General features: G+C 52.2%; 14 non-coding genes across 14 annotated transcripts; 5 read left to right on the forward strand and 9 right to left on the reverse strand.

Annotated features, from left to right (window-relative positions):
- The first annotated feature begins 70 nt into the window (after positions 1 to 70).
- TRNAK-CUU (transfer RNA lysine (anticodon CUU)) lies at positions 71 to 143 on the forward strand. The gene has a single exon. It is a non-coding gene; the product is annotated as a tRNA-Lys (tRNA).
- A 526-nt stretch (positions 144 to 669) lies between these two features.
- On the reverse strand, positions 670 to 740 carry TRNAG-GCC (transfer RNA glycine (anticodon GCC)). The gene has a single exon. It is a non-coding gene; the product is annotated as a tRNA-Gly (tRNA).
- A 908-nt stretch (positions 741 to 1,648) lies between these two features.
- Positions 1,649 to 1,719, reverse strand: TRNAG-GCC (transfer RNA glycine (anticodon GCC)). Its single transcript has one exon. It is a non-coding gene; the product is annotated as a tRNA-Gly (tRNA).
- A 146-nt stretch (positions 1,720 to 1,865) lies between these two features.
- Positions 1,866 to 1,938, forward strand: TRNAK-CUU (transfer RNA lysine (anticodon CUU)). Its single transcript has one exon. It is a non-coding gene; the product is annotated as a tRNA-Lys (tRNA).
- A 526-nt stretch (positions 1,939 to 2,464) lies between these two features.
- TRNAG-GCC (transfer RNA glycine (anticodon GCC)) lies at positions 2,465 to 2,535 on the reverse strand. The gene has a single exon. It is a non-coding gene; the product is annotated as a tRNA-Gly (tRNA).
- Positions 2,536 to 2,681: 146 nt separating this feature from the next.
- On the forward strand, positions 2,682 to 2,754 carry TRNAK-CUU (transfer RNA lysine (anticodon CUU)). The gene has a single exon. It is a non-coding gene; the product is annotated as a tRNA-Lys (tRNA).
- Positions 2,755 to 3,281: 527 nt separating this feature from the next.
- TRNAG-GCC (transfer RNA glycine (anticodon GCC)) lies at positions 3,282 to 3,352 on the reverse strand. The gene has a single exon. It is a non-coding gene; the product is annotated as a tRNA-Gly (tRNA).
- Positions 3,353 to 4,260: 908 nt separating this feature from the next.
- TRNAG-GCC (transfer RNA glycine (anticodon GCC)) lies at positions 4,261 to 4,331 on the reverse strand. Its single transcript has one exon. It is a non-coding gene; the product is annotated as a tRNA-Gly (tRNA).
- A 146-nt stretch (positions 4,332 to 4,477) lies between these two features.
- Positions 4,478 to 4,550, forward strand: TRNAK-CUU (transfer RNA lysine (anticodon CUU)). The gene has a single exon. It is a non-coding gene; the product is annotated as a tRNA-Lys (tRNA).
- A 526-nt stretch (positions 4,551 to 5,076) lies between these two features.
- Positions 5,077 to 5,147, reverse strand: TRNAG-GCC (transfer RNA glycine (anticodon GCC)). Its single transcript has one exon. It is a non-coding gene; the product is annotated as a tRNA-Gly (tRNA).
- Positions 5,148 to 5,841: 694 nt separating this feature from the next.
- TRNAG-GCC (transfer RNA glycine (anticodon GCC)) lies at positions 5,842 to 5,912 on the reverse strand. The gene has a single exon. It is a non-coding gene; the product is annotated as a tRNA-Gly (tRNA).
- A 741-nt stretch (positions 5,913 to 6,653) lies between these two features.
- Positions 6,654 to 6,724, reverse strand: TRNAG-GCC (transfer RNA glycine (anticodon GCC)). Its single transcript has one exon. It is a non-coding gene; the product is annotated as a tRNA-Gly (tRNA).
- A 146-nt stretch (positions 6,725 to 6,870) lies between these two features.
- Positions 6,871 to 6,943, forward strand: TRNAK-CUU (transfer RNA lysine (anticodon CUU)). The gene has a single exon. It is a non-coding gene; the product is annotated as a tRNA-Lys (tRNA).
- A 526-nt stretch (positions 6,944 to 7,469) lies between these two features.
- TRNAG-GCC (transfer RNA glycine (anticodon GCC)) lies at positions 7,470 to 7,540 on the reverse strand. The gene has a single exon. It is a non-coding gene; the product is annotated as a tRNA-Gly (tRNA).
- Positions 7,541 to 8,385: the final 845 nt, after the last annotated feature.

The raw sequence follows: 8,385 nt of genomic DNA on the forward strand, positions 1-8,385 counted from the left end.
GCCTGGGTTTCATAGGTTGCAGGGCAAGGCAACGATGGCCTCATCAAGGTCTCGTCGCTCCATTAACCAAGCCCGGCTAGCTCAGTCGGTAGAGCATGAGACTCTTAATCTCAGGGTCGTGGGTTCGAGCCCCACGTTGGGTGGGACTTTTGCATTTTGCTGTATCATGGTATGTGGAACACTATATAGCTGCACCACCAATAACCAGCGTGAGAAACTAGGACACCAAAATCACTGGCATGTCAGCAAAAGCTCTACATTGCATTGGCCGGGAATCGAAACCGGGCCTCCCGCGTGGCAGGCGAGAATTCTACCACTGAACCACCAATGCTTTACGAATGCGGAACCTTCCACCTCCTCGGATAGTTCATTGTGTGAAACCAATGCTCTGCCCACTGAACTAGCTGGCCTGGGTTTCATAGGTTGCACTGCAAGGCCACGATGGCCTCATCAAGGTCTCGTCACTCCATTAACCAAGCCCGGCTAGCTAGAATCAAAACCGCTCCCCCCCCCCCCTTACCTGGCGAGAATTCTGCCACTGAACCACCAATGCTTTACGGATGCAGAACATTTCACCTACTCGGGGAGTTCATTGTATGAAACCAATGCGTAGCCAGCGTGAGAAACTAGGACACCAAAATCACTGGCATTTCAGCAAAAGCTCTACATTGCATTGGCCGGGAATCGAACCCGGGCCTCCCGCGTGGCAGGCGAGAATTCTACCACTGAACCACCAATGCTTTACGCATGCGGAACCTTCCACCTACTCGGGTAGTTCATTGTGTGAAACCAATGCTCTGCCCACTGAACTAGCTGGCCTGGGTTTCATAGGTTGCAGGGCAAGGCAACGATGGCCTCATCAAGGTCTCGTCGCTCCATTAACCAAGCCCGGCTAGCTCAGTCGGTAGAGCAGTTTTGCATTTTGCTGTATCATGGTATGTGGAACACTATATAGCTGCACCACCAATAGCCAGCATGAGAAACTAGGACACCAAAATCACTGGCATGTCAGCAAAAGCTCTACATTGCATTGGCCGGGAATCAAAACCGGGCCTCCCGCGTGGCAGGCGAGAATTCTGCCACTGAACCACCAATGCTTTACGGATGCAGAACATTTCACCTACTCGGGGAGTTCATTGTATGAAACCAATGCGTAGCTGCACCACCAATAGCCAGCGTGAGAAACTAGGACAACAAAATCACTGGCATTTCAGCAAAAGCTCTACATTGCATTGGCCGGGAATCGAAACCGGGCCTCCCGCGTGGCAGGCGAGAATTCTACCACTGAACCACCAATGCTTTACGCATGCGGAACCTTCCACCTCCTCGGATAGTTCATTGTGTGAAACCAATGCTCTGCCCACTGAACTAGCTGGCCTGGGTTTCATAGGTTGCAGGGCAAGGCCACGATGGCCTCATCAAGGTCTCGTCGCTCCATTAACCAAGCCCGGCTAGCTAGAATCAAAACCGGGCCTCCCGCGTGGCAGGCGAGAATTCTGCCACTGAACCACCAATGCTTTACGGATGCAGAACATTTCACCTACTCGGGGAGTTCATTGTATGAAACCAATGCGTAGCTGCACCACCAATAGCCAGCGTGAGAAACTAGGACACCAAAATCACTGGCATTTCAGCAAAAGCTCTACATTGCATTGGCCGGGAATCGAACCCGGGCCTCCCGCGTGGCAGGCGAGAATTCTACCACTGAACCACCAATGCTTTACGCATGCGGAACCTTCCACCTACTCGGGTAGTTCATTGTGTGAAACCAATGCTCTGCCCACTGAACTAGCTGGCCTGGGTTTCATAGGTTGCAGGGCAAGGCAACGATGGCCTCATCAAGGTCTCGTCGCTCCATTAACCAAGCCCGGCTAGCTCAGTCGGTAGAGCATGAGACTCTTAATCTCAGGGTCGTGGGTTCGAGCCCCACGTTGGGCGGGACTTTTGCATTTTGCTGTATCATGGTATGTGGAACACTATATAGCTGCACCACCAATAACCAGCGTGAGAAACTAGGACACCAAAATCACTGGCATGTCAGCAAAAGCTCTACATTGCATTGGCCGGGAATCGAAACCGGGTCTCCCGCGTGGCAGGCGAGAATTCTACCACTGAACCACCAATGCTTTACGAATGCGGAACCTTCCACCTCCTCGGATAGTTCATTGTGTGAAACCAATGCTCTGCCCACTGAACTAGCTGGCCTGGGTTTCATAGGTTGCACTGCAAGGCCACGATGGCCTCATCAAGGTCTCGTCACTCCATTAACCAAGCCCGGCTAGCTAGAATCAAAACCGCTCCCCCCCCCCCCTTACCTGGCGAGAATTCTGCCACTGAACCACCAATGCTTTACGGATGCAGAACATTTCACCTACTCGGGGAGTTCATTGTATGAAACCAATGCGTAGCCAGCGTGAGAAACTAGGACACCAAAATCACTGGCATTTCAGCAAAAGCTCTACATTGCATTGGCCGGGAATCGAACCCGGGCCTCCCGCGTGGCAGGCGAGAATTCTACCACTGAACCACCAATGCTTTACGCATGCGGAACCTTCCACCTACTCGGGTAGTTCATTGTGTGAAACCAATGCTCTGCCCACTGAACTAGCTGGCCTGGGTTTCATAGGTTGCAGGGCAAGGCAACGATGGCCTCATCAAGGTCTCGTCGCTCCATTAACCAAGCCCGGCTAGCTCAGTCGGTAGAGCATGAGACTCTTAATCTCAGGGTCGTGGGTTCGAGCCCCACGTTGGGCGGGACTTTTGCATTTTGCTGTATCATGGTATGTGGAACACTATATAGCTGCACCACCAATAACCAGCGTGAGAAACTAGGACACCAAAATCACTGGCATGTCAGCAAAAGCTCTACATTGCATTGGCCGGGAATCGAAACCGGGCCTCCCGCGTGGCAGGCGAGAATTCTACCACTGAACCACCAATGCTTTACGAATGCGGAACCTTCCACCTCCTCGGATAGTTCATTGTGTGAAACCAATGCTCTGCCCACTGAACTAGCTGGCCTGGGTTTCATAGGTTGCACTGCAAGGCCACGATGGCCTCATCAAGGTCTCGTCACTCCATTAACCAAGCCCGGCTAGCTAGAATCAAAACCGCTCCCCCCCCCCCCCTTACCTGGCGAGAATTCTGCCACTGAACCACCAATGCTTTACGGATGCAGAACATTTCACCTACTCGGGGAGTTCATTGTATGAAACCAATGCGTAGCCAGCGTGAGAAACTAGGACACCAAAATCACTGGCATTTCAGCAAAAGCTCTACATTGCATTGGCCGGGAATCGAACCCGGGCCTCCCGCATGGCAGGCGAGAATTCTACCACTGAACCACCAATGCTTTACGCATGCGGAACCTTCCACCTACTCGGGTAGTTCATTGTGTGAAACCAATGCTCTGCCCACTGAACTAGCTGGCCTGGGTTTCATAGGTTGCAGGGCAAGGCAACGATGGCCTCATCAAGGTCTCGTCGCTCCATTAACCAAGCCCGGCTAGCTCAGTCGGTAGAGCAGTTTTGCATTTTGCTGTATCATGGTATGTGGAACACTATATAGCTGCACCACCAATAGCCAGCATGAGAAACTAGGACACCAAAATCACTGGCATGTCAGCAAAAGCTCTACATTGCATTGGCCGGGAATCAAAACCGGGCCTCCCGCGTGGCAGGCGAGAATTCTGCCACTGAACCACCAATGCTTTACGGATGCAGAACATTTCACCTACTCGGGGAGTTCATTGTATGAAACCAATGCGTAGCTGCACCACCAATAGCCAGCGTGAGAAACTAGGACAACAAAATCACTGGCATTTCAGCAAAAGCTCTACATTGCATTGGCCGGGAATCGAAACCGGGCCTCCCGCGTGGCAGGCGAGAATTCTACCACTGAACCACCAATGCTTTACGCATGCGGAACCTTCCACCTCCTCGGATAGTTCATTGTGTGAAACCAATGCTCTGCCCACTGAACTAGCTGGCCTGGGTTTCATAGGTTGCAGGGCAAGGCCACGATGGCCTCATCAAGGTCTCGTCGCTCCATTAACCAAGCCCGGCTAGCTAGAATCAAAACCGGGCCTCCCGCGTGGCAGGCGAGAATTCTGCCACTGAACCACCAATGCTTTACGGATGCAGAACATTTCACCTACTCGGGGAGTTCATTGTATGAAACCAATGCGTAGCTGCACCACCAATAGCCAGCGTGAGAAACTAGGACACCAAAATCACTGGCATTTCAGCAAAAGCTCTACATTGCATTGGCCGGGAATCGAACCCGGGCCTCCCGCGTGGCAGGCGAGAATTCTACCACTGAACCACCAATGCTTTACGCATGCGGAACCTTCCACCTACTCGGGTAGTTCATTGTGTGAAACCAATGCTCTGCCCACTGAACTAGCTGGCCTGGGTTTCATAGGTTGCAGGGCAAGGCAACGATGGCCTCATCAAGGTCTCGTCGCTCCATTAACCAAGCCCGGCTAGCTCAGTCGGTAGAGCATGAGACTCTTAATCTCAGGGTCGTGGGTTCGAGCCCCACGTTGGGCGGGAGTTTTGCATTTTGCTGTATCATGGTATGTGGAACACTATATAGCTGCACCACCAATAACCAGCGTGAGAAACTAGGACACCAAAATCACTGGCATGTCAGCAAAAGCTCTACATTGCATTGGCCGGGAATCGAAACCGGGTCTCCCGCGTGGCAGGCGAGAATTCTACCACTGAACCACCAATGCTTTACGAATGCGGAACCTTCCACCTCCTCGGATAGTTCATTGTGTGAAACCAATGCTCTGCCCACTGAACTAGCTGGCCTGGGTTTCATAGGTTGCACTGCAAGGCCACGATGGCCTCATCAAGGTCTCGTCACTCCATTAACCAAGCCCGGCTAGCTAGAATCAAAACCGCTCCCCCCCCCCCCTTACCTGGCGAGAATTCTGCCACTGAACCACCAATGCTTTACGGATGCAGAACATTTCACCTACTCGGGGAGTTCATTGTATGAAACCAATGCGTAGCCAGCGTGAGAAACTAGGACACCAAAATCACTGGCATTTCAGCAAAAGCTCTACATTGCATTGGCCGGGAATCAAACCCGGGCCTCCCGCGTGGCAGGCGAGAATTCTACCACTGAACCACCAATGCTTTACGCATGCGGAACCTTCCACCTACTCGGGTAGTTCATTGTGTGAAACCAATGCTCTGCCCACTGAACTAGCTGGCCTGGGTTTCATAGGTTGCAGGGCAAGGCAACGATGGCCTCATCAAGGTCTCGTCGCTCCATTAACCAAGCCCGGCTAGCTCAGTCGGTAGAGCAGTTTTGCATTTTGCTGTATCATGGTATGTGGAACACTATATAGCTGCACCACCAATAGCCAGCATGAGAAACTAGGACACCAAAATCACTGGCATGTCAGCAAAAGCTCTACATTGCATTGGCCGGGAATCGAAACCGGGCCTCCCGCGTGGCAGGCGAGAATTCTACCACTGAACCACCAATGCTTTACGAATGCGGAACCTTCCACCTCCTCGGATAGTTCATTGTGTGAAACCAATGCTCTGCCCACTGAACTAGCTGGCCTGGGTTTCATAGGTTGCACTGCAAGGCCACGATGGCCTCATCAAGGTCTCGTCACTCCATTAACCAAGCCCGGCTAGCTAGAATCAAAACCGCTCCCCCCCCCCCTTACCTGGCGAGAATTCTGCCACTGAACCACCAATGCTTTACGGATGCAGAACATTTCACCTACTCGGGGAGTTCATTGTATGAAACCAATGCGTAGCCAGCGTGAGAAACTAGGACACCAAAATCACTGGCATTTCAGCAAAAGCTCTACATTGCATTGGCCGGGAATCGAACCCAGGCCTCCCGCGTGGCAGGCGAGAATTCTACCACTGAACCACCAATGCTTTACGCATGCGGAACCTTCCACCTACTCGGGTAGTTCATTGTGTGAAACCAATGCTCTGCCCACTGAACTAGCTGGCCTGGGTTTCATAGGTTGCAGGGCAAGGCAACGATGGCCTCATCAAGGTCTCGTCGCTCCATTAACCAAGCCCGGCTAGCTCAGTCGGTAGAGCATGAGACTTAATCTCAGGGTCGTGGGTTCGAGCCCCACGTTGGGCGGGACTTTTGCATTTTGCTGTATCATGGTATGTGGAACACTATATAGCTGCACCACCAATAACCAGCGTGAGAAACTAGGACACCAAAATCACTGGCATGTCAGCAAAAGCTCTACATTGCATTGGCCGGGAATCGAAACCGGGCCTCCCGCGTGGCAGGCGAGAATTCTACCACTGAACCACCAATGCTTTACGAATGCGGAACCTTCCACCTCCTCGGATAGTTCATTGTGTGAAACCAATGCTCTGCCCACTGAACTAGCTGGCCTGGGTTTCATAGGTTGCACTGCAAGGCCACGATGGCCTCATCAAGGTCTCGTCACTCCATTAACCAAGCCCGGCTAGCTAGAATCAAAACCGCTCCCCCCCCCCTTACCTGGCGAGAATTCTGCCACTGAACCACCAATGCTTTACGGATGCAGAACATTTCACCTACTCGGGGAGTTCATTGTATGAAACCAATGCGTAGCCAGCGTGAGAAACTAGGACACCAAAATCACTGGCATTTCAGCAAAAGCTCTACATTGCATTGGCCGGGAATCGAACCCGGGCCTCCCGCGTGGCAGGCGAGAATTCTACCACTGAACCACCAATGCTTTACGCATGCGGAACCTTCCACCTACTCGGGTAGTTCATTGTGTGAAACCAATGCTCTGCCCACTGAACTAGCTGGCCTGGGTTTCATAGGTTGCAGGGCAAGGCAACGATGGCCTCATCAAGGTCTCGTCGCTCCATTAACCAAGCCCGGCTAGCTCAGTCGGTAGAGCATGAGACTCTTAATCTCAGGGTCGTGGGTTCGAGCCCCACGTTGGGCGGGACTTTTGCATTTTGCTGTATCATGGTATGTGGAACACTATATAGCTGCACCACCAATAACCAGCGTGAGAAACTAGGACACCAAAATCACTGGCATGTCAGCAAAAGCTCTACATTGCATTGGCCGGGAATCGAAACCGGGCCTCCCGCGTGGCAGGCGAGAATTCTACCACTGAACCACCAATGCTTTACGAATGCGGAACCTTCCACCTCCTCGGATAGTTCATTGTGTGAAACCAATGCTCTGCCCACTGAACTAGCTGGCCTGGGTTTCATAGGTTGCACTGCAAGGCCACGATGGCCTCATCAAGGTCTCGTCACTCCATTAACCAAGCCCGGCTAGCTAGAATCAAAACCGCTCCCCCCCCCCCCTTACCTGGCGAGAATTCTGCCACTGAACCACCAATGCTTTACGGATGCAGAACATTTCACCTACTCGGGGAGTTCATTGTATGAAACCAATGCGTAGCCAGCGTGAGAAACTAGGACACCAAAATCACTGGCATTTCAGCAAAAGCTCTACATTGCATTGGCCGGGAATCGAACCCGGGCCTCCCGCATGGCAGGCGAGAATTCTACCACTGAACCACCAATGCTTTACGCATGCGGAACCTTCCACCTACTCGGGTAGTTCATTGTGTGAAACCAATGCTCTGCCCACTGAACTAGCTGGCCTGGGTTTCATAGGTTGCAGGGCAAGGCAACGATGGCCTCATCAAGGTCTCGTCGCTCCATTAACCAAGCCCGGCTAGCTCAGTCGGTAGAGCAGTTTTGCATTTTGCTGTATCATGGTATGTGGAACACTATATAGCTGCACCACCAATAGCCAGCATGAGAAACTAGGACACCAAAATCACTGGCATGTCAGCAAAAGCTCTACATTGCATTGGCCGGGAATCAAAACCGGGCCTCCCGCGTGGCAGGCGAGAATTCTGCCACTGAACCACCAATGCTTTACGGATGCAGAACATTTCACCTACTCGGGGAGTTCATTGTATGAAACCAATGCGTAGCTGCACCACCAATAGCCAGCGTGAGAAACTAGGACAACAAAATCACTGGCATTTCAGCAAAAGCTCTACATTGCATTGGCCGGGAATCGAAACCGGGCCTCCCGCGTGGCAGGCGAGAATTCTACCACTGAACCACCAATGCTTTACGCATGCGGAACCTTCCACCTCCTCGGATAGTTCATTGTGTGAAACCAATGCTCTGCCCACTGAACTAGCTGGCCTGGGTTTCATAGGTTGCAGGGCAAGGCCACGATGGCCTCATCAAGGTCTCGTCGCTCCATTAACCAAGCCCGGCTAGCTAGAATCAAAACCGGGCCTCCCGCGTGGCAGGCGAGAATTCTGCCACTGAACCACCAATGCTTTACGGATGCAGAACATTTCACCTACTCAGGGAGTTCATTGTATGAAACCAATGCGTAGCTGCACCA

The sequence above is a fragment of the Taudactylus pleione genome, unplaced genomic scaffold (genome assembly GCF_031769625.1).
Source record: "Taudactylus pleione unplaced genomic scaffold, aTauple2 ptg000851l, whole genome shotgun sequence".
NCBI classification, from domain to species: Eukaryota; Metazoa; Chordata; class Amphibia; order Anura; family Myobatrachidae; genus Taudactylus; species Taudactylus pleione.